The 25,556-nt window shown below is 46.8% G+C and overlaps 1 protein-coding gene across 1 annotated transcript in view; it reads right to left on the bottom strand.

Moving 5' to 3' along the window:
• Positions 1–25,556, bottom strand: part of Rere (arginine-glutamic acid dipeptide (RE) repeats) — a gene marked incomplete in the record, with an annotated part of 392,228 nt that overhangs the window by 67,117 nt on the left and 299,555 nt on the right.

The raw sequence follows: 25,556 nt of genomic DNA, 5'->3' as shown, positions 1-25,556 counted from the left end.
GCTGGAGCACCGCGCGCACAGAGCCCGGCGCAGCCGAGGGCAGCTGCAAAAGGCGGCCTGGATCGCCGTGCTGTCCGCCCGCCGGGCCTGTGCCTGGCCCCGCCCCCGGCCGACCCCCGCTGGGTAGCGGAGCCTTCAGGGCCCCTGCGCAGACATCTCAGGGTCCTGCTTCAGAGGAGTGCATCAAGCAGGGAAGCACGGAAACTTCCTCCCTACCGCGCCTGCGGGGTCCAGGCCCTCCCCGGGCAGCTAGGTCTCCAGTTCAAGCTCAGGGGGCACAGGGTCGCCACCCACGGGCCGCGAGCACTACCCGCAGCTGGCGAAACCCAGGGCCTGCCCCTGATCCCACCGCCCCTTCCGGTGTGCGACTGTGGGCGGACGCTCCCCTCCCAGCCCAGGCATTAGCCCGCACTTCACAGGGCCCTGTTCCACAACTCAATCACCGGCGGAAGAGTCCCAGCCAATAAATCACCTGCCCACAGGGAAGAGGGGCCCACGCGCCCCTGGTGTTTGATATCCGCCGGGCAAAGGTAGAAGAGGTCCAGGCTTGGCCTGCAAAACCCATCTGCAACCTCCTACTCCAGTCCTGGAAGCTTTGCGTTTTCAGATTTCACCCCTTGCTAAGATATGACTCATCACTGTCAAGTTTCAGGGCAATTCCTATAGTTTGAAGGGAAAAAAATCTGTCAAGGCACCAGCAAGCCACACAGCTTTCTCTGGTCTGAAGAAGTGGCCTGTGTTACTCGACAACAGTATTATTCATATAATCAACAGGCATCGCTGGCTGTAGGCACACAGAATCTCCACTGGGCTGTGGAAGGCAGGCAGGCAGGCAGAGATGGCCCTGCCCTCAAGGAGCCCCAGGCCAAGAAGGGAAGCAGACAGTGAGCCCAGGGATAAGCACAGGAACAAAAGGTGATAAAGGTGATAGGTGGAGCTCCAAGGAGGAAGCACTTTGCTCTGCTTCCTGATGACTTAGAGGAAGCGACAAGGAAGAGCCTGGGTCTGCCAGGTGGGCTCCAGCGGGCTTCCTTCACCCAGGAAGGGCACAAGGACATTTTAGGAACTGCGAGGAGGACAGGGTGTGCAGATAGGAGTGGCTGCAGAAAAGACTGAGAAGCAGGTGAAAGTGAGGCTGCAGAGAGCCCTGAGGAGATAGGATCCAGGCTACGAGACGTGCCAAAGCAGAAGCTTTCCCTGCAAAGACCAGACGAGAACTGCTCCACTGCCAGCTGCCGGAGTGTGCATGTGGGGCTCACCAGATGAGGCTAGTGACACAGCCCAGGTGTGAGGCAAAAGGGGACCGGAACTGTCATCAGAATTCTCGCTTCTTGCTGGGCAGGTGGCACATGCCTATAATCCCAGCTACTCAGGAGGCTGAGGCAAAAGGATCGCAAATTTACACGGGCCACTTAGCAAGACCCTCGCTCAAAAAACAAAAAGAGCTGGGCTTGTAGCTCAGTGGTAGAGCACTTCTGGGTCTGATCCCCAGTACTCAAAGAAAGAAAAAAATATATATATTACTGATCTTTCAGGCTGCCATACAGCCATATGAAAGCCAGGCTTGAGTGCATCTGGGACTCAGCTGCACCCAGCTCACCACCATGGCCAAAGGCAGGCACTGCTACAGGGCATCAGTGCCGTTGTACAAGTGTGCTGAAGCCCATCCTTCCTCATCACGGCCAGCGTGGGCAAGTCAGCCAAAGGCATAGACAAGGACTAAAAAGGCTGGGCGTATAGCTCAGTGGCACAAGCGCCTGGCTGGCAAGCATAAGGTCCTGAGTTTGATTCCCAGTACAAAAAAAAAAAAAAAAAAAAAAGGCCTAAGTTCACCTTCATATGCTGCACACAACTGTGATGGGCCTCTGTCCATCAAGTTGGTAGACACTCTTTGTACTAAGCACCAAAGCAGCCTAATGAAAGCTGATAGCAACAAGAAACTCCTAAGGGAATGGATGGGACTCTGTAACAAACGCCTGAAAAGAAAACCCCATGCAGTGGCTGGTTACGGTTGTGTAGAGGTTATAGACTATGGCAAACAATCTCAGGCCGAGAATGTCACTGAAGAGTATTTCAAACGCCAAAAAATAATACATTGAAAATCTGACTCACTTTCTTAAAAAATTTATTGAGCATCGAGCATTGGGAGGAATTTTTTAAAAGCAAAGGTTTTCACGGATTAATGTGACTGTGACTCACTTTCAGCAGGAAGGTAAGTATGTGCAAAGTCCCAAAGAACACTGTGAGACATTATCCAGGCCAAGGAGGAGGAGTGAAGGGCAGCTCATCAGTGCAGCAAAGGAGCCTAGAAGAGGGACAGATGCACCGGCCCATGGCAGTCCAGAACGCTCTGCCCGGCAGGAGACAAGGGCCTGGTCACCCAGGAGAGGCTGCATCATTGCAGGCAGAGGGGCCTGGAGGAGCCGCCATGGACAGAGGTGGGGAACGGGAGATGGGAGACAGAGTCTGCATGGGGCTGAGTGGGTGATCCGGAGGGCACAGACAGTGGAATGCCAGAACCATGCAATCAAATGTGGGCTTCATGCCAGGTGACATACAACAGGCTCATCAGGAGACACTGACACAAGGAGGGGGCACGTGTAGAAGGCCAACTTTGGAACCTCAGGGTAAGGCGCTGAAAGTGGACAGGTGAGTTCAGATCCTGTTTCCTCCATTTATTATGATGCAACCAGGTGACCATTATTCTAGTCTACTATTATTAGTAAATACCTCATTTATGAATTCAAAACCTGCACAACCTAAGACAGAAGGCCTATTATTTTCCCCAGTTCACAGCCAAGGAAGTGGAGACTACACAGTTAAGTAACCTGAGCAAGGTCAACCAGTTCCTCAGAGGAAAAGAACTCAACCCAGCTCCCAAGCCCAAGTGCTCTGCCGCCTCCTCTGTAAAGTACAGATGATAATGGCGACTGTTTTGTGTCATGGCACCACTATGTGTGACTGTGTACTTTCCAGTGGAGCTCGCTATTCTCCCTGAGGAAGGCTGCTCAACACCCTCCTGGCCTGTCCACCCTAATGCCAGTCCTAGGGCAGGCCTACATCCCTCTCAGTCTCCTAACCCACCTCCCCTACCCACCCTGTTTTATGCCAGTGCCAAAGAATTTTTTTAGGGCTGGGGATATAGCTCAGTGGCATAAGTGCCTGCCTGACAAGCGTGAGGTTCTGAGTTCTGAGTTCAAGTCCTGATAGCAAAAAAAAAAATTGTTTTAAACTACAAATTTCACCGAGTCCCACACATCTCCCTGGCCTCTACCTAGGAAAAGTACTCCAAGCTCTGCAGGATAGTGTTTGTACCCACGTAGCCTAGCTTCAAGGCTCTCCAGATCTGCCCTGCCACTTTTCCACCAGGTGTCCAGCACTGCCACTTGTAGAGGTTCATCTCAAACCCAAGCTCAAACCCTTCCTACGCCAAAATAAACTTCCCTGGCCAGCTCCTCACAGCCACTTATTTATTTGTACAAGGTCTACTTACCCAAAGAGTCTGTAATGTTGCAAAATTGGGAAGTATGCCACTTTGCCTCCCTATGGCAATCCGCAGTAGATAGTCACTGAATTTTGAAAATGTAGGTGAGACCAAACCTAACATGAGCAGGGCCTGGGGTGAGTGGAGTGGACACAGACTGTGAAAAGCATCAGGGCTCACTGTGAACTCTGATAACAGAGAACAAACGCTTCTGGTTCTCCTCGGAGCCCTCAGCCTAATTCTCTACTCACCTTCCAACTACTACAAGTCCCCCTAAAAGCTTTCTTCTATGCTTTCTGCTCTCCAAAAGCCCTCCCCATATGATCTCCGCTATTCCTTCAGCTCTAAATATAATCCAACCCAGGTGTGATGGTGCACGCCTGTAATCCCAGCATTTGGATTCTTTTTTTTGTTTTGTCCCCCCCCTCCTCCCCGGTACCGGGAATTGAACTCACGACCTTGTGCTTGCCAGGCAGGCGCTGTGCCGCTGAGCTAAACCCCCAGCTCCCAATCCCAGCATTTGGGAGGCTGAGGCAGGAGAATAGCCAGGAGTTCATGGCCAAGCTGAATTATATACTGGGACCCTGTCTCAAATAAACAAACAAATGTAATCCAAGATTCTCTCAAGTATTTCTAAAGCTAAATCTATGTTCCAAGACTACTGGGAACATGCACTTGACTATCTCGTAGGCTTTTCAAGCCACTTCCAGAAATACGAATTTGACATCTGGTGGTTAAGGAAACCTACCGCAGCTGTCCACGCATATCAATGATTGTGCTATCAAGTCCAAAGCACTCTTAGCCCCACTTTAAAAAAAAAAAAAGGAAGTAAAAGCTTCATGTGGCCAGTACTGTTACTTCTCTATGGAAAGCCACAGGCCTCAAAACCAGCAAAACATCTGCTTCTTAGGGAACAACATCTACCTTGTGGTTTACCAGAAATGCAGAGTAGCCTTTCAAATTGAAACAGAGATGGCCCCTTAAGAGTAGAGAGTGACTAGAACAGGTCAAGATGAGAAACAGACTTCGGAGGCAGCAGTCTCCTTCCCCTCTATGAATTCATCTCTCTCAAATGAAGAATTTGATGTTTTTAAGACTCTAATATTTAACACTGTCAACTTATAAACAGATAGGTATTATAAGCTTCTAAATAAAGTTCATGAACACAGGCTGTTTCTTAACAGACTTCTAGTATTCAGCTGGAATCCAGCATTTCTAGTACTGAAATTTAAGGCTTCATCCATTATTTCTGTGTCTACTCACTTTTCTGTCCCCATTAGTGTACAGGTATAGGATGCCAGGATGCCCAAGGGGAAAGAAGAATGTGTACATTTCAAAGGTGGTGAGTGACTGGTTTGGATCACCCTCCAGTGTCAGGAGCCCTGCTTTTATGCCCCTCAAGCCTGCGGGCTGCCTACTCTCAAACACACAAGCTGAGGGCCTTGGAAGATTGCACTTGTTTTTCTGGGGCACTTCATGTCCCATCAATCTGAGTGTGCACCTGGCAAACACAAAAAAAGTAATTTTCTATTTGTTTATCCTCACAGCCAAGTGAGATTCAAATAGAAATCCGTATTCATTTATGGTGTGGAGGTTGTTCTTTGCTTCCTGCTACTCTAATTTTTAGACAAATTGTTATATGCTCTGTTACTGAGCTGAAGCATTCTATCACCAGTAGACAGTATCTTACCTGTAAGTTCCTACCAGAGAAAATCTCAACTTTTGGCTTTTAAAAAAAAGTGAGTGCTTGAACCTAGTATTGATGAGCTTGGTTTTATTAGAATGAATCTGGGAAATGCTACTTCCTGTTTTTTGCGAGAGTGGAAAGGACATGTCAGAAGTCTTAGGAAAATTTAAATACAGCCACTTTTGAAATAAGATAACAAGAAAAAAAATAATCAGACCAAAACACAGTAATGTTATACGAGATGTGACCAAAACATACAGATGTTTAAATATTTTTAAAAAATTTATTACAGGGAAAGATTACCACTAACGTCCCTCAGAATTCTCCCCCTTACTCCGAACACACTTATCCCATTGTTCTCACCACTTTCTAAAGCAGTCCTGGACGCCACCTTATGTGAGTGTCTTTTCTTACGCCAGCACGGCTGCCTCAAGGTCCTGAATTGATTCAAAATGTTTCCCTTTCATGGTCATTTTAGCTTTTGGGAACAGCCAGCAATTGCACTGTGCCAGATCTGGTGAATAAGGTGGGTGGGGGACACACCATGAGGAGACTGCTTGTCGATGGATGGTACTCAGCAGCAGCATTTAGTATATTTTTCTTTTTTAAAAAAATCACACCCCAAAGATACTCACTCAAGAAAGAGAACTTCCAGAACTGTTTCAAAAAGTGGCATGAACAACGGGACAAGTGCGTTTGAAGGGAGGAAGATTCATGGCAATGAGACCTTTCCTGTAATAAATTATATCACTTACTGTATTTTCTGTCATACCTTGCATGATGCTAAATCTTTGACCCAGGGTAGAACATCAAGGTGACATGTAAACAAGTGAGAAGCCTCAGATCTGGGTGAAGCTTTGGAATGGAATCAAAAGTGTAGGTCAGGGGTGCGATGGGTGCTGTCGCCTGTGTTCACATTTCAAGATCGTATGTGTTTCTCCAAAAAACTCTGCAAATGGGTGAAGAAAGGCTAGATTCTCCTAACTTACTCTTGTTTCAATTTACCTTTTAAATTGTCCATAAAATACTCGCTCCACGTACCTAAAAAAAGAAATCTAAATATTAAATTGGAAAGCAGATATATGAGCACTGGCCCCGGAGTACATCCTCTAGAGGGTCAGGCATGCCTATGACCCTCATCCCCCAAAACGTCCTGGCGCCATCTGAGGCGGTGCTGGATCTGTCCCTGCCTGCAGCAGGGAAGAGAGCAAAAGGAGAGGCAAGGCTACCAAAACAGCTAAAAGATAGCTCTGCATTAACCTCTGGCTGAGAGCTTTCAAAATCAACTCCGCTGGTGAACTGTAACTAGTGTATCACAGTCAGAAGCACACCAAGACTTCTGCAAAGCATCAGCTCCTCACTCCTCTTACATAACTGTTTAGAAAACACTGTAGGTACTAAAATGATTCCCACAGTGAAAATGGCTCCTCCTGCTCTGCCCTGGCTCCTGCACAGAATTTTATGTTAATCACTTACTGGTTCTCAGGGGACTGAAGAGCAGGCAGATCTGCAAGTCAGCAACCTACAGTCCCCTCAAATACAGACACGACAGTGCAGCCCCTTGCTCAGGCAGGATGAGCAGTGCGCCCATGACTCCAGCAGAGCGGTGTCCTGAATATGCCCTGTGATAATGGCTGCGGGGAGGGAGAGGAGCCCCACGCCAGGCACAGGGATAAGGCCTTCCCAACAGGTTCACCGAACGCTGCCTCTCTGTTACCCTGGCTGCCACCAACAGCCCAGCCCAGCTGAGGACAAACACTGCAGTCACGTGCACCTTCCCCTACCCCCAGCATCCACACCTGAGACCCAATTCCCTCTGGAAGGGTCAGTTGATACTGCTTTGAGACCTGTCACTTGGTTTTAAATATTTACACACTAATGAAAGGATGGCCTGTGTATAAAGCGCTACTTTTTCAATAGCACCAGAAACAATTTGCCAAGAAGGAGCCCACCACTTCTGACTCCTGTCTCCACTCTAAATACACTCTGCACTCACCAGTTGTTATTCCAGGACAGCTAGAGTTTTAGTAGACTAATTTAGACTTTAAAACAGCAAACAGGATACTAATTTAAAGATACTATGATTTTCATCATCCTCATGTCTGTCAAGTGCTGCCCCCCTCCCTGCTGAGACGTGAAGCCATGCCTTCTACTGAGTAGCACCCTCCACAATCTCAGGACAGGACACTGATGCAGGTATCATCCCGGACACCAAGGCAGCTGCTCCCAGACCCAGAGAACTGCTGGAAACAGCTAAGTGTTTCTCCAGTACCTGGCCTCTGTGCAGAGGAAGAGCGGTGCTGGTAGCAGCACAGGTGTGCCAACTCTGTCACAGGACACTCTCCAAGACAGACGTCAGTGGGCCCATTTTATAGACACAAAAGCTAAAGCTTAGGTACACTGAGTATGCTGCCCCAACCCACAGGAACTCATCATTGGGGCCAGGACTTGAGCTTGAGAGGAATGATGGAAGAGCTGCATCCAGAACAGCGTGTATGAGCTAAGTCAGTGATGGCAAACCTTAAAGCTCTCAATGGTACAAACAGCCCACCGTGGCATGCATGCCATGAGTTCGCCACACTAAGTGCTTCAAAGGGTTTACAAAATGGGTGGCTCATCCACGCACACAGGACCGGTAGGGCCTCCCACCTCTGTCTTCCACATGTGCCCCAGGCCGCAGGCACCAGTCACTCCCTGTGCATACTTAAGACTCCCAGAGCAGCCCTCCCACCTCCTTTCTCTCACAGACTCCACCTCAACTGCTGAATCTTATAAAGGTCACTCTGCCAGCATCGGTATAAATGTTCTATCCACCTCCCAGCCCCTTCGGGGCTTTATGCCCACCCTGAGGATGCCCCATAGATCCTGTCCTCGCCATCAGAACCTCTCACAGGATTAGGATTAGGGTCGTAGGCACTGCAGTCCCACCTGTCATTTCCCCACTCACCTCACAGCCCTAGCACCTCGAAGCCCCCACCTCTAGCTCTGCTTCCTGAGCCAGCCTGCTCTCTTAGTGCCCATGCGCCTACTCGTGTCACAGCCACAGGGGCTCCTAAGGAAATGCATGGCCTGCTCTCGGGCCAGCTCCCACTCCTTTTTATCCCATGTTTACAACTCAGTATTTACTTATGTTATTTTGCCATACGAGGGATCAAACCCTGGGCCTCACAAATACTAGGCAAGCACTCCACCACTCTTCTTTAAAAAGTTATACAAACTGATACTCATGAAACAAAAACACTATCAGAGTATATACTGTACAGAATTTGTGTTAAACATTTTCCCACAGAACAATTTGGCTTAGGGTACATAGTTCTGCCACTCAATAACCACACCCCCCTTGTACCAGCCAGCAGCCCTCTCTCAGTTTCCACGGCCCCCAGTCTAAAGCGTGTGGGTCTCTGCTTTGAAGCCTAACTACTAAGCCTCCAGTTCTCTAGTAGCAGGAGCAGCAGGGAGTTAGGTAGACAAGAGGATGACCGAACTCTTTCCAAAAGGAGAAACTGCTATTCCTGATGGTTTGTCAGCTGACTTAGGTATCTTGACAGAATCACAAAGATCTCTTCCTCAGCCTAGGGCCCAAAATATTATGTGGCACTCAGCAACAGAAGCTCAAGTCCAGCCTCTCTAGGTGAGGGCCTCCACTCCTACCAGAAGGCCTCTCTGGGATCAACACGGATGGAGGAATAAATCCAAGAAGTTCTTTGTCCTCTTCCTTCCAAAAGCCAAAGACCACTGAGTGAGAACTGTGGAGGACAGGTCTAATACAACTGAATCTGGTTCTTCAGTAATGTGCCCCAATTCATGGGACAACATCTGCTGGCTGTGATCACTGCCTTATCTTCCCTCCAAATCAGGTTAGCCATGGGAACCTATCACAAAGGGGGACTGACGGGCCAAGTCCTTTGGGGTCTGAGCCAAGGAGCAGCAGCAGTTGCTTGGCCTGGCCCAGAGGACCCTGCAGGTGACACACTGGGAACTTCGACAGAAGCCACCGCACGCACCTCCATGCTCTCAACTGCCACACGGGTAACCTCAGTAGACTTGGGAAGGAGGAGCAGGAGGAAGCCTTTCGGTATCCCAGCTGGTCAATCCCTCATCTCACAGAAAACAAGAGTGCACGAAAACAAAACAAGCCAAAAATGAAATGTGTACCCATTAAACCTTTACACACACAACAACATACTTACCAGAGGTAGCACCCAAAATGGGTTGCATCCCACATGCTTTTCTTACAAGGCGAGGGTGACAGGAGGGCTGCTTCCTCCTCTGGAGCCTGGGGGCCTTCCACTGTCTCACTCACAGAATGTGACAGAGGGGCCCCAGGTGACTTCCGAGGCTGTACCAGAAAGGCAAGGCTACTTCTGCTTGGCTCACCCTCTCAGACACAGGTCTTTAGAGGCCTGAGTGACAGAGTAAAAAGTCTGGCCACCTTGACACCATGACGGCCAACAGACCACGAGGGACAGAGATGCCTCACTTGCCCCAGCTGGCCTCGAGCGGCCAATGTGTCCTCGCCTGGCCATGTGAGTGAAGAAGCCTTCAGTTCTACGGGCCTCTAACCAGACCCCACCTGCTGACTGCAACCTTACCACACCCCACAAGTCGGACTCAGACAGATATCAAAGGATCATAGTGGTTTTAAATTGGGGTAAATTTTATTGTTAGGAGTAATTTGTCAGGTAGCAATAGGAAACCAACACAAGATTCATTACTAAAACCACTAAAAACTTTAATTAACTTCAATGTAGTCAATAATTAATTAATTTTGCTTTAGTGAGCCAGCATCTCATTATGTAGTTCAGGCTGGTCTTGAATTCACTGTATAGTCCAAGCTGGCCTCAAACTTCTGGGATCCTCCTGACTCAGCCCCCTGAGTACTGGGATTATAGGTGTGCACCACCATGCCTGACTTCAACTATTAATTTAAATGAATAAAGAAGAAACCTTTCAATCACACTTCCTTGGACAAGTGTAATGTGCATGCTCTACCACTCTGTAACTTGTTTTGCTTCACTGGAACACCTAGCTCTTATTGCTACATATGCTGTGACATGATATATGATATGCTGCTGAGTACAAGAGGGAAATAAAAGACCATTTTGCTCACTGTAACATCCCTAGGACCTAGAATGGCACCTGATAGTAGGGAGCAGGTGACCCATGATCAGTGGGGGACAAATGCTTTTAATACATCGGCGGTGACCTGGCTTAGTGTTCCCATTGACCTCTAGTCATCTGCCCTCCAGCTTGATTCAAAGTTTGAGGTCTATTTCCAATGCTACGTTTCTAACTCTCTAACTACTACCAACAAAACCAACAGACACCCAGCTCTCTTGTCAGGTCTAACCAGAGGCACCAACACAGGGTTCCATGATGCCAGCTCACCATTCAGAGGAAAGCCAATGATTTCCTTTTTTTTTTTTCCCCTGGTACCGGGAATGGAACTCACGACCTCGCACTTGCCAGGCAGGCACTATGCCGCTGAGCTAAATCCCCAGCCCCAAGCCAGTGATTTCCTTTGTCAACACATCTGTGTGATAAACCCCCCTGGCAGCCCCAACTAGCAAATAAAAGTGACTCCAACTTCTGCTCAAAGACCACACTCCCAAGGTGAAAATGTCCATATGCTAGATAGGTAAATAGCAACAGACTCCACCAGCAAAGGCACTGAGGCCATCCCTGTCTCTGTCAGGGCCTGCTGGGCTAGATGAAGGCCCTCCACTGCTACAGACCTAACACAAAGCATCGCCCTGGGTGAGGACCAGCAAGCATGCTTCAGAGGGCACTGTCCAGTCAAGTGAGACTAGCTAGGTAAACAGCACATTAACTGATGCACACGTTCTGCCAGCTAAATATTTCTTGCCAAGTATGGCTACATAGCTAAACTCAAATTAAAAATAACTCAATGCTAATAACAGAACCCAAACAACCATTCTCTCTTTGCACTATCACCCTAGAGTCTACATGAATACCCTGTAAAATAGCTCATAAATAGGTCACCACAAGTTCACTTTTCCTTGGCAAAGTAGAGCCCTGCAGAGCAGAGAGGAATAAACTAAAGAAAGAAACATGGCTTCTCTGTAAGTCATAAAGGAACAAAAACTAGACATCCTCAGTGAGGAAATGTTTTGCAAAACTTGTAATTAAAAGGATATAGATGAGTGGCTGCCAAGTAGGAACAGAATGTCAGCCCCAAAGTGGGAGCCAAATATTTAAGTTTGAATTATGTAACAGTCAGATGTTAAAAAGAAACAGGTAAAAAAAAAATTTTTTTTTCCCCCGGTACTGGGAATCAAACTCACGACCTTGCGCTTGCCAGGCAGGCGCTGTGCTGCTGAGCTAAATCCCCAGCCCCCAAAACAGGTAAAATTAACATTAGTATTTTGTTCAACTTTTTTTTTTCTTTTTAAGATAGGGTTTCACTATGCAGTTCAGGCTGGCCTTGAACTCAGTTTTGTAGCCCAGGCTGGCTTTGAACTCACAGGCACCCTCCTGCCTTAGCCTCCCTAATGCTTGGATTATAGGGGTGTGCCACCACCCCTAGGCCTTGTTCAACTTAATATATTCAAAATATCATTTCAACATGTAGCCAATATAAAAACTATCAATGAAATATTTCCCAGTTTTCTTTCCCAGTCTTTCATTTATTTTCTTTTGTTGTTTTTATTTTTTCCTTCCTCTGTCTTTGCAATCCACTGTGCATCTTCCACTAACAGCTCATCTCTTCTTGGACCAGCATTTGGTACATTTCAAGTAGCTAAATGGCTATCACACTGGAAAGTACAAATCTATAATAATCCTGACTTCTTTTTTAAATGCAAGATCAAGATACCCACAGAACCAAAATTTTCTTTTAAAGAGATAACTATACTGTTATAATTATAGGTGATATGTCCTATGTCCTATATTCCTAAAATAAATAAAACCATATAAGGCTGTTATTTCAAATTAATTAAAAACCTATCTTGTAGAAGAACTTAACCAAATCTGTAAGTTATGATCTGCCCCATATTCCCACCCAGGAAAATTTGGGGCCCCCAAAGCACCTAAGCAGAGAGGAGCTACGTGTGCTCGTTTCCCTTCTATGACAGCATGGGCCTGGGTTCCTCACTGAACTTGCTTCATTAAAGAATGATCTCCAAAGGGGAAACAACACTATTACTTTAGAAATGCAGCGCAGTGGGGGTGGGGAGTATTTCAATTGCAAAGTTCGACCTGAGTCATAAAGCAGATGCCTGCCTAACCAGCGGTCATTCCCTCTTCCCTTTTGGTGTCACAGTGTCCCCATGCAAGAGGGCTACCATGTTTTCAAGAGTACCCCCAAGGGAGGACCCCGCAGATCAGGGGATGCTATGGGCCCCACCATGTGGCTGCTCTGCTGGCTATTGTCTGGAACAATAGTGCTCCCATGATACCTCATTCTTGCTGAAAATACTGGTAGTGAGGGAGCATGAACACAGCTGTGTGTAAATTACACACAAACAGATTAGATCTGTATATTTATAAGGAATGCAAACATACTAATAGAGCATTTACATACACAGTTGGATACACTGGGCTGCACGCAGAGTGCAGTTTGAGTTTCAAAGCATTTCTATAAAATTTTGTAAAAAGAAATGCTGGGGTCAAGCTATGCAAGGCTGAGACTGCCCCCACCCCCACTGCATGAAATAGATTCCTCTTCATTCTCATGTGCAGTGCTCCAGGAATTACGTGAGACTCTATGAAGGAGAAATCTCAACGACAACTGTTACATCTGACTTTTGTAAGAAAAACAAATCAATACAGAATAACCTTTACAGTTGTAAGATTACAATTATAAATGGGGGATGGCACAAGGAGGCACTGTTGGCAGAAGTAGGAAGTGAGAAAGCCAAGTTCGGAATTAGAAGTGGCAGCTCTCTCTCCTGCACACAGTGATGCACGCACATATGAAGAGGAAGACCCACGAAAACACCTGTTAACAGTGTTCACAGTAAGGCAAAGTCCTTGAGGTTTTAAAACTGATTTAATAGAATACATTCTGGAACATTTTTAGCTTCACAGCAAAGCTGAGCAGACAGAAATTTTCCACATACTCCGGTCTTTGGATTTTTCATCTCATCTTGAAAACAGGGAGAAGAGTAATCAGCACTGTATGCTTGTCACGTGAAATCAGTAATGAAGACAGGCATCAGGGAAGCTGCTCTCTGGTTCCAGGCCTGGCCCTATTCAAGGCCTCACAGCTGACCTCGGGCAAGCCACGAACATTCCTGGGCCTGTGCTTCTCAGGGAAATATAGCATCCCAAGTACCCCAATTTACCACAAAAAGTACCAACTTAAAATGTTGAGAGTTCCAATTGAAAAAAGGAGAAAAAGTGGTAATAACCAACTAAGTAAAAATATTAACCTACACATATGTGTACAGAAACATAACAGCAAGCTCATTATAAGGCCCTAATTTTATTCTGTAGAATGTTTGCAACAAAACCTGCTGATTGATATTCTGTTTTATTTTTCCTTGATATAGCATCTATACCCTCCTGCCTTACAAGAAAAGAAAGAAAGAAAGGAAAAAAAGTCCATCTCTGAGGCCTGGGTTTACCATGCTTACGGTTCTACCAATAAATCATCTCCCAATCTGGGCTTGGAAAAGCACTGGCCACGGTTTGATTGCTCCAGCCCCAGGTTGCCAGGCAACCAACACAAGGGGGAAGTCTGAGAACCACTGACAGATAGCCAAGTGGCTGAAACAACAGACTTCTCTCTGTCAAAAATGTGTTCAGAGAGCCACTTGCCCACCTCTGCTCTCTGCTTAACACTTACATGATTGTAAAATCAAAATCAAAAGGTCACTGTAATAAAAAACACACTTCTTGATCAATTACTAATTGTTAAAGGCTGTGGGGAAGACCAGATTATAGCGTACAGCAACAGAAATGTGATACTGTAAATGAGATAAAAGCCGGCAGCAGGCAAGAAACCTGATCTAATGTAGCTCTCTAGTTTCAAGTCAGGGGACCTGGTACACAGAGGAAATTAGCTGCCTAAGAAAGCACCAGGAAGAAAATGATCAATGTTAAGAGGTTGGAAAAAACCAAAAACTAAGTAGCCACAGTTCAGGATTACCTAATAATAAAACTAGGAAATACAGTCCAGAGACCATGAAGGTTTTCTCCTTCTCAGATGCTTTTCTGAGGAAGAGGGGCAGAAAAGGTCCTTGACCCTTGGAGCCACGCCTCCTTGGTGGTACAGGTGGCTTTCCTGATGCTTGCAAGTACACTGGACTACAGGAGATATCCGTATCCTTGGGATAATGCCTGATAATACCATCTGAGATCCGAGAGTCTACGGCAACATTTTAAATACCTATGGCACGTGCCGTAAGCCAGTACACTGTGCCACTGTCCTAACCAACATGACCTCTACACAGTGTCCTTTCCATGAAACCACATTTTGAACTTGTCATCCTGTATGCTTTGGAAACTATCTGTGGTATTTGGAAGAGACACAGTTCTTAATCTATTTTCTGGTAAAGCTTAACCCTTCTAAAAATGGCTTGTAGATGCCTAAAATAAAACACATGAGACTGCAAAGGAAACCAGTTATTATGAAATTCTATCATTAAAACATTTTTTAAAGTTAATGAATGTTAAGAACATTACACGAGAACCATATATGTGCTTTATTAATATTAAATAACAAGATCTAGCAGAGGATTTTCTTTATGGGTTTTTTTTGAGAATATTACTTTGCTTTTTTTTAATAATATGAGCACATATGATAAACTCCTGCAGGGGAAAGCAGACACATTTTCATTATTTAATCCCAAAGTAATGCAGTCTGGTTCCTGCAGCTCTCAGACTGGCCCTCTGCAGGCTGTCCGCCCACCTCCAATTGGGCCTTCCTCCCCCAGAGCCCAGCATTGGCTTCTGTACCCTGGTGTGTAGGTCCGCAGGCTCCAAGTGGGGCACGCAGACATGACAGACTTCATAAGGATAAGCACAGTCAAATAGTGCTAAGAGAATTCATTTTCAAGCCCTCAACTTCTACAGCTTCATACTCCTAAAACTGAGCAGTGTAAGAATGTGTACACCCCTGGAGGCAAGGGGGAGGCCCTCTCCATTGGTCTTGTGCCTCTCCTCACAAAGATGGCTTCGTCTTCCAAGTGGAAGCCGCTACGCAGTCCTGCCCTGGGCACCACACAAAGGGGAGATCCAGAGCAGAGATGCTGCTGCCACATCCCAGCTCTCAAGCCACGACGAAGAATGCCAGGCAATTCAGATACTCTCTGAAAACCTGAAGGAGGCCCCAGCAGAATGTCACCGGACAGACTGCTGAAAATAAAGCCTGATGACAAATGATTTTCTGACACTGTGGAAGGAATTCAAGTAACTGAATGACACCCAACAAAACTATCATTCCACCTACTTATTCATGTAAACAAGGTTTCTGGGCGCTTACACATCCACAAATAAATGAAGAACAGGAATAAAATTGACACAGAAAATGACCTCATTCTAACTATAATAATATTCAAGAACTAATGCATTTTTAAAAACCCATCTGTTTTATTTCCTGTAAATATTAAGGAAAAAGAAAACTGCATCAGCATTTATATTTTATGTTGTTTTGGTCAACTGTGCATAAACTATCGTAGTAACATATCCTGAACAATTTTTTCAAGTATCATGTATAGCTTTATTATTTAAGAAAATAGTATGTGCACATATTTTGGTACACATACTTTTTGTTGCAGGGATGTAGAAAGGGGTGAACTGACACTAGACTCTCAAGCAAAAAATGCATTACCTTATAATAAAATCCCCAGAGAACTAGCATGGAAATATAGGTTAAAGGAGGAAAAGCATAGGCGGAACAACTTGCTTTAAAAAAAAAAAAAAAAAAGAAAGTAAGAAACTTATTCATGTATTTCACAAATGGGTCTAAATCAGTATAGTGCTTAAAATTCAACAGATACATTTAAAAGTGACAGGACAGTTTTACCATTAAATGTCAATGTCTGTAATATGTTAGAAGTCATATGCTTATGATAAAAAATTGTGTATCAATTTTTTTTTTGGGGGGGGTGTCTTTCTTTTTTTCCTTTTCCTCATTGGTACCAGGAATTGAACTCAGGACCTTGCACTTACCAGGCGGATGCTGTGCCACTGAGCTATATCCACAGCCCTCTTTTTTTCTTTTGTGGTACCAGGAATTAAACTTACGGCCTCATGCTTGCCAGTCAGGCACTATACCACTGAGCTACATCCCTCGCTCTGTAATGTCAATTTAAACTTGGAAGGAAGTATATGGTGTTAGGTAAAATTCTTTCAGGAGCTTCTTGGAGAAAAACATTTTTTAAAATCTCTGTATCTTAGAAGCCACTTTGAAGATACCAAAGTATAGTACAACAACTACTGATAATCTCCTACCTCTTTTGTCTGTAACTCACTATTATTTGTCTATTTGTTTTCCTGAGAAACTATCTTGTAGATAACAATATGTAAAAGAATAACCATTGATAATTTCCTACCACTTTGTCTGTAATTTGGTAAGCCCCCCCTATTATTATGTTATCCTTCTTTTACTCTTTAAAATAAAAAAAAAAAAGAAAATTAAAAAAAAAGAAAAAAATCTCTGCCTCTACTGAAAGATGACAAAATCTCTGGCATGCTTCCTAGTCTTGGCTAGACTTAGGGGACTCTGGTTTTGCCTCACAGAATCAAATATACATTAACAAGCACATCTTCTAGGACCAAGACAGAGTGAACCATGGAAGACGCTTCACTGGTAGTTGTTTTTTCTTTGTTATTTTTAAAGACAAGGTCTCACTACATAGTCCAGGTTTGCTTTGAACTCGTGACAGTTTTCCTGCCTCAGCCTCCCATGTACTGAGATTACAGGCATGTGGTTCCACTCTTGGCTGCACTGCTAGCTGTTGCTCCAGCAGGGCATGGACTGTTTGTACTTTGTTTTTTTTTGTTTGTTTGTTTGCTTTTGTTTTTCTTCCAGTACCAGGAATCAAACTCATGACCTTGCGCTTGCCAGGCAGGCGCTTTGCCGCTGAGCTATATCCTCAGCCGGCATGGACTGTTTGTAACCTGAACTCCAAAGCTGACTGCAGTGCATCTGCTTAAGGAAAGAGCTCCAACTGTTCATGTGCCCATCAAAGAGCTCCATCATGCCAGCTCCACTCCCACCATAGCCAAGCACTTGGCTTCCAAGGCCATGAACGCTAAAGTAGATGTTGAGGTTGCCTTTAGCTTACCGGGAAAGATAAGGCCACGTCAATCCCCACCCAGGATGGGCTACACTCTTGCTGCAGATCCACTCAAGCCAGGCCCTGCCGTCTGTGAACTATCCTGCGAGCTGTGTGTCTACATCTCTTCCAGAAGACTATCTGCGAGCCTTTCCTAGGAGGATGATCTGGCTTGAATTCCCAAGTGCTCTGCTTGCCATTCCCCTGACCCTGAGCAAACAACCCCACTCCTGTCAGAGCTCCCCTCCATTTGTCTGTGTGCCCTTTCATGGAACTTCCCACATTCAGCCCTCGATGCCATTAGAATGTCACTTCTTTGTGGAGCCAGGGTCCCGTCTGGCACCATGTGGCAGAGGCCTCTACAACAACAGGCATTTAACGCCTCTTTGGTGACATTTCCTATCATCAGGACCTGGGCCTTTCAGAGCTGGAAGGGCCTAACGTAAGTACTACTCTAACTTCTGAGAGGGGACCAAAGTACATCAACTGCTTCCAGACACAGCCCCAAGCCAGAAATCAGGTTTACACCATGTTTGCTTTGTTCTCTTTTCATCATAAATATACTGATTAAAAGTTACATTACTAAAGTGGGTGGTTTTCTATAGCTGGATGAGGAATATTTGAAAATACAGAAGCAATGAGAAGGGGTTATAAAAAACTGAAGAGAATCAAGAGTTCCTTGTTTTCAAGCAAATACAAGCTTCAAAACAACCATGTCAGTAAATGCTGATAGTGAACTCACCCCAGGTATGCACTCTCTCTTGGTCAGCGCAGGCCCAGCCCTGGGGCCCAAGGTCCGCTTCCACAGCCTCCCCTAGGCTGGCACAAGATCCTGGATTAGTGAGGATTAGTGAGACCTGCCCAACACAATCTACTTGGCTAACGGCAGGAAAGATTCCCATGGCTTCATAAAGGATGAAAGAAATGTTCCTCACAAAGAGGAAATGAATCATCCACACTTTGAAGCTCTCTCATGTCTTTTTTTGTTTTATAGGCCCTACAGCCTATTCAATCAGGCATATTACAATGAAGAAGCATCAAAGAAAACGAAACCACGGTGACATGCAAAGCAAACTCACACACAAGTTCCTTCTGTGTCTGGTCACAACTTCTCTCCATTCCGTTTCCTGTCAGAAGGGAACACTCACCCACTGCTAGATCACCGGCAAAAGGTTTCAACAAGAACCAGATACTTTTCTTTTAATCTTTCCCCCAACCCAAAAGGGCCATGAAAAAACTGCAGAGCATTGTTTTGGTAGTTAAAAATATTGTTTGTCTCTTGTGCTGAAAAATGCCTATGTGTGCATGAAAAATGTATTGACTTCTACATCAAAGACATCTACATCATTTTATCGCCATAGCGAAGTTGCCATCTCTCCCAATAGCCAAGTTCTATGTGTTCTACTCTTGAAAGTCCCTGAGCCTTAAAGCACACACCTGGTCCTAACAATGATAGGAAACTGACAACCACAATGATAGGAGACAAGTAACTTGCATTACTAGAAAATCGTATTTCAGCTTACTGACTTGAAGTACCTGGGGTATCATCTGTACAGACTTAGAAAGGGAAAAGGCAGCAGCGGCTCTCTAGCGATGCAGCCCCTACCCTACTCAGTCTCTGCAGCAGGTAGCATATCCTCCTCACTGCATCCAGCTGAACACACCCCGTTTATGTTGCTTTGTGTACTTGTCTGTGTCCCCACTCTGTGAGAATGCCCCGCCCACTGTCATTTCTATTCCCAGCAGGTTGGATGGTGCCTGGTATACAATAGCACAGGCCTGATCTTACCTGAGTGACTAAGGAAACAAATGGCAGGCATGCATGTCCCGGAGCCAACACCCCGTCTTTTGTTCTTGTTTCTTTGAGACAAGGTCGCACTTGGTATATAGGAAGCTCTGGTTGGCCTGGAACCTGCCACCCTTCTATCTTAGCCTCCCAAGTGCTGGGATAAGAGGTGTAGGGCATGATACCTGCACCGGGATCTTCTACCTTAGTTCTATTCTGTTCACAAAATCCTGTCCCCTCACAACAACCTCCACCTTCAACCTCTGCACGTTAATTACACTGGCCTCAGGGCAGCATTTAATGAGTCTGCTGAGGAACAAGGCCCACAAAACCAGGTCTGCCCTCAGGAAGCACCGCATCGAAAAAACTGCACGCAGGGGCCAAATGTGCCTCCTTCCAAAGGACCTAAAATCATCACAGCACACATCTCCCTGCTCCCCACCCTTCCCCGCAGCACTCCCCACCCAACTCAGATCAGCTGTGCTTCTGACCAGGGCCACTCGCCACAGCAACTGGCTCCTTGGGGACACACTGTCTTTTTCCTTGGACCCCCAAAAGTTCCAATCCCCCGTGCTCCTGCGTTCTGCTTCCTCCTTATTAAGATCCACATGGTAAAGCTCTCCACCTCTCTGTTAGAAGTTTGACTGGGCCAATGGCAGCGATCCTGCCTCATCAGGTGTCCTCATCCCAGCACCGACCCGGGCCTGCTGGCTCCCTCCACCCTATCAAGCTGTCCTGGGAGCGCGAAGCTCAGGCCCACGACCTTCTAAGGCTCTGTCTGTGCCCACCATTCTGGGTGCTGTTTATTCCAGCACAGCCGCACAGGCATGAAACCGAGGGCTCCCCTATTCACTCGTGCTCCGCCACCATTCCCCATCGAACCACATCCTGACTGTGACCTCTTGCCCTCAGTTCCTCTGCCGCTGCTTCCAAACTCCTTTCTGCAGCCTGGGACTCACCTCTGGACAGCACTCACCACCAGCACATGCCGAGACACCTCACCATTCTGATCCCACACGCACTTTCTACCCCAGTTCTATCAACTGATTCACGTCAAGACACCCCCATTCTATCAGCCCTCAAGTTAAATATAATGTTTAATAAATTTAACAATGGGGAGCCAGGACCCCTCTCCTGCCTTCTCATACTCCTCGTCTTTGGCACTGGCTAACTGCATCTCTGCCCCTTGACACAAGCCTTGAGTCTCAGCTCGGGACTCTTTGCAAGCTGTATGCGCTCCCCAAAGTCTCCTTGGGCAACTGAACTCACCTCTTCCAGCCCTGTTTCCTCAGCTGGGAATTGCTCTGGAAATAGGAAGTTTTCCCATCTCGAGAGTTTTCTCCTCACTGCTACATTTATTTGCATCTTTTATGAGTCCACACAAATTCCACACAAACTCTCCTCTCTCAAAGCCCAAAATTCTCTTGACTTCACCATTTTGAGGAACACTCCTCACCATTTTGAGGAACACGTTCCTCAAACGTCCAGCTCAAACGTCCTCCCGCATTCCAGGCACAATCCCAAGTGTCCCTTCTCCTCTTGTCATGAGGCTCTGTGGGAGAGGCTACATGGTGGTGTGGACCAGGGCAGAGGGCAAGCTCTATGCTCACTTGCTCTGCAGCCTCTGCAGCTGGGGAAGGATCTCTCTGGTCTGTGGCTGGCTTTTCCATCCCTGAAAGGACGAACTGTGGGTCGATTCATGTCCCCTGCTCACAGCAGCACCTGGCCATGATAAAGGACTCCAGAGTGTACACCATCAGGCCTCTCCTTCTCATCCCTCCTCTTGTTTCCTCTCCCTCATTCTCCTCCACCTGTGCTGCTCACTGGCACCCCACTGTCCTGACCACACCCCTACTAAATTAAACCAGGATCCCTGGGGTGGGACCCAAGCTTGCTGTGGACACTGCATTCCAGAGCACAGCTAGCACTGTGAGCACTGCTGTACACAGACAGCCCTCAGGGTCTCCCCACGGCCCATGTCCTTACCGCTGGCTCCCAGGCCCGCAGCCCAACTCCCACCACCAGAGATTCCCATCTAATACAACAGGAGTGCAGGCGGGGCACTGGGACAGACACCTCAGAGTTCCACTGGTGCGTCCAGGGCAGCCATGTTCGGGACCACTGATCCCTCCTCTGCCCACTTCCACTGATCCATGCTGCTGGCCAGAATGACCTTCAAGGACAGCCTCCGTCCTGTCATTCCCCATTCAGAACCACGTGACCACTCCCCGCTCCTGCTGACTTAAACGTGCACTGCTGGGGGAGCTCTCAATCAGCTCTTTTTTAGGGGGAAGGTGGCACTGGGGATTAAACCCAGGGCTTGGCACTGAGCTACATCCTCAGCCCCTTTTTATTTTTTTTCAGACTAGGTCTTGCTAAGTGGCTCAACTGTCATCTTGGCTCAAACTTTTGACCCTCCTGCCTCAGCCTTCCAGAGCGCTGGGCTTACAAGTGTGAGCCATCACATCCAGTTTGAATCAGCTGTCTTATACACTCCCCACCCTACTGCCAGCCACCTACCTTCTCCACGCCTGTGTCTATTCTGCCTGAGAAAATCCTGTCACCCCTCAAGTTCCTCTCGACTACCGCCACCAGTACAGTGCCCTCCTCATCCAGGCCACCACCTCTGCAGTGCCTGAGGCCTCGGCACCCTGTCAGGAGCAAAAAGGGCACACAATGTTTCAACTGTGTGCTGCTATCTCCTCTCCAGTTGTCCTTGGTGACAACATCCAGCTCAAGGGCCCTTTTACACCCACTGTAAAAAACAGCCAAGGTGATGCAGTGGAGGATGAGTCACCTGCCACACTGCCAAGCAATGACAAGATCAGCAGTTACTCCTGCAGAGACTTTAGCAGTGAAAGGCCAAGTGCAGTTTGTTTCAAGCCAGTGATACTGTCCCTTCATTTTGTATAAGGGCATCAATACTGTCTTTTAAATCTTGTTACTGATAAAATTAAGCAAAAAGAATTTTTTTTTTTTTTTTTTGCAAAAAGAATTTTTTAAGGAGTCATCTGGACCACAGAACAAACAACAAGAACAGAAGATCCAACTAGAGCAAGAATTATCACAGTGAACAGTGGGTGAAGGTGTGTCAGGGCCCGACAGAGTAGGTGACTAAAGGTAAGATGAAAGATCACCCCCTGGTTTGGCATTTCAACTGCATCCACAGTCCTTCAGGTAAAGATATCCAGGAGCAGAGGCAAGGCCCCCTCCCCACACATCTCCTCACTCTAGAACACTTGGGTGCCTGGCCAGAGCTCCGACAGTGAGAAGAATGTGGCCTGATGCTTACAGGCTTCTTGCAGTGTGCGAGCAAGTGGATCACACAGCCCTCAGTCTAGCCTAAAAGCAAGATAAATCCAAGTGGATCCTTAGGCTGTCTGATCGGGATTTTAAAGAGGAAGGAGAAGAGGGAGAAAAGGTAAGAAGATGGAGAGGAAGAGAAAACATGAGCTACGAAATCAGAGCTCTACAGGGGAGCCAAGCTCCTAAGGTCAGTCTGTTCTGGGGTCCTAAACTTGCAAAGTAACTCCAAAGCTGACAGGGAAGTTGAGCTGTCTCACAGCAGGTTATTGCTAACGGCTTGGAGAATTTCATTTCCATGGACTGCACTGAATGGGCGGGCCCCAAAACTGCAGAGTCCATCTCAGTCTTTCAGCTGCTCTGGGAATCTGAGCAGAAACATGAACTCCAGAGTCCGCAGAGTACTGCTGCGGACACAGGGACGCTGAAGACAGGCCAGCTGCGCTGCTTCCACAGGCAAAGCTCTTTCTTTCTTTCTTTCTTTTTTTTTTGGTACTGGGAATCGAACTCATGACCTCAGGCTTACCAGGCAAGTGCTTATGCCGCTGAGTTATATCCCTGGCCCCTAACTCTTTCATTTTCTAGATTGTCAGATGGATACTGGGTCCAAGTCAACTGGTTGCCCAAACTTATGCTTAAGACTTTGTTAAATTCACTTTCTAAAGTCCCCCCTTTGAAAAATGGGTAAGCAAGCTTGTTGAGCTGTTACCCTAATTAATTAGAGGCCCTGAATAGAAAGAGAAAATGATTCATATTTAGACTGCATGTGCCGGTGTAAAAAACAGCTTATTAGCAAATGTGAGGCACCGCCACAAATTCAGTGTTAAAAATCTGTCTTTCCAAAGACTCAGAGCTGTGCAGTGGGGACAAAGGACCAAAATGACCTAGAGGACAGCCACTGTCCAATGGCTACCCTTCCCTCTCATCCTTCCATGGCTCACAACGCCTTCAACCTGTGTCTCTGGTGTCCAGCAGCATTTGTTCTATTACTGCTGTGGGAAGGATTAGAAAAATACATTTAGAATCAAAGCTTACAAGTCAGCTGCAAGGGGATACTGAGAACTCTTAGTTAGTGATATAATAAAAGGACACTTTGTATGGGTAAGCACACACTTCCACACTGGTAAGCAGGAACAACTTCATTAACTTAAGATAAAAATATCTGATCAATTTAACCCAGGAAATAAAAGCATAGGGGTGCGTCACGTCCAGATTTCCTGTCAAACACACCTGTCAACAATTGCAAAATTACCCCCTCCACTTTCCTTCTCTTTTTCTTACCATTTCTTAGATTAAAAAAACTAAGACCCAGGCTAAGGCAGGATGATTGCTTCAAGTTCAAAGCCAGCCTGAACTACATAGCAAAACCCTATCTTCAAACCCAAAACAACAAACAAAAACCCCTATGACCCAGAAGAGATAGGGACTCTTCCTTGATCTGACTGACGCCTTGGCCTTCCCCCTTCCTACAAACCACCAGGCCTCTTCTAGCTTATGTCCCCTACCCCACCCCACCCCACCCTGGAAGAGTTCAGTGACAAATACGACTATCCTCTTGCCTTCCTCCAGAAGCTCAGTTGCCCTGGAACTAAGGCTGTTGCTATTTGTTATCACCGAACACTCTAAAAGGTTCACCATCACTAAGGAATAGGGTGCCACCTAAGACAGCAGCACCTGGCAGCTCTGGGCGTTTCCCTGCGTCCAGCACAGCAACCTTGCTAGTGCTCTTGGGAGCATGACTCCTAAACACTTAATGAAATTATCCAGGATGTCAGAGAATGCACGTTTTTTAAAAACTGACTCTAGAAACACACTTTAATTTTATTATTATTATTATTTTGTCTTTTTGAGACAGGGTCTCGTGATGTAGTTCAGGCTGACCTTGCGCTTGCTTACCCTGTAACCCAGGCTTGCCTCAAACTCCCAATGATCCTCCTGCCTCAGCCTTTCGAGTACTGGGATTACAGGTGTGCACCACCATGCCCAGCTCACTTTAATTTTAAATTAACTATGGCATCAGTAGGCTTTCCTAGCTCTCAGATAGTACCATGTAACTCCAGTCATCCCCTCCACTCTCCTACTTTTGGGGCAGGTGGTTGTTTTTGCAACTTTTTTCAGGCCCTTCTTTATCAGCTTCTCTATACACTCATCAGGCAGTCTCACCTCTCACTTCTGAGGTTACCTACATGGGATCAGCCTCTGCCGGAGAAGAAAACGTCAACCAGGATAGGACAGGAGAAGCATTCCAGTAGCCCTGAGGAACCAGCAGGGCAGACATCCATCACCCTAGACCACACAGCCCATACCGCAGTTCATACCACAGTTCCAGACAATGCCCCACCTAAGAAGCACCAGTGTGCTGTGGCATGCGTGCTGACCATGCAGAGCACCTGGGCTGGCTGCCAGGTGCCTCCCTGCTCACCATCCCTCAGGCTCCCAGTAGGGCAACCACACACAGACCCTAAGGATAAGACAATGTTGTCCCAGGAAGAGCCCTTCTATTGGGACCTAAAAAGCAAAGGCCGACATCTGAAAGGGCCAGATGCTCCTTCCAGAGGATGCTACTGGGCGGATGAGAATAGGAAGTGTCAGTTATTCCCAATGGCCCTGGGGGCGTGCATGGGCCCCAAGCTGCTGGAGGAAGATGCTTCCTGGATGACAGCAGCTCAGGGCTTAGCCACACAGTCCTCTCCACAGGAGTGATTCCAGGCCTCAGAATCCTACACAACTGAACCAAGAAACACTGCTGGAAGGTGTTCTGGAAGGAAGAGGCCGAGCAGCCCTCTAGACAGTCTCCCTGCTTCTGTAACAGTGATGAGGCCCTAGGTTCAGAGAAGATGTGAATAAGACTGGCCTGAGATGCCAGGGCCTGTGCGCCCTTACCTCCTCCCCTCCTTGTTCCGTCCGTGCTGGGGCAGTCCTGCAACAGCTTGGACATACCACCAGGCACGCGGCCACTTCAGGTCCCTGTACTTACTGCTTCCTTGGCCTACAATGCTCTATATATTTGCAAGGCTAGTCCTTAACCATTTCTAGGCCTTCTCTCAAAAG

Source organism: Chinchilla lanigera, unplaced genomic scaffold (genome assembly GCF_000276665.1).
Source record: "Chinchilla lanigera isolate Chin_1 unplaced genomic scaffold, ChiLan1.0 scaffold00085, whole genome shotgun sequence".
Classification (NCBI taxonomy): domain Eukaryota; kingdom Metazoa; phylum Chordata; class Mammalia; order Rodentia; family Chinchillidae; genus Chinchilla; species Chinchilla lanigera.
This window is presented reverse-complemented; position numbering and strand designations above follow the sequence as displayed.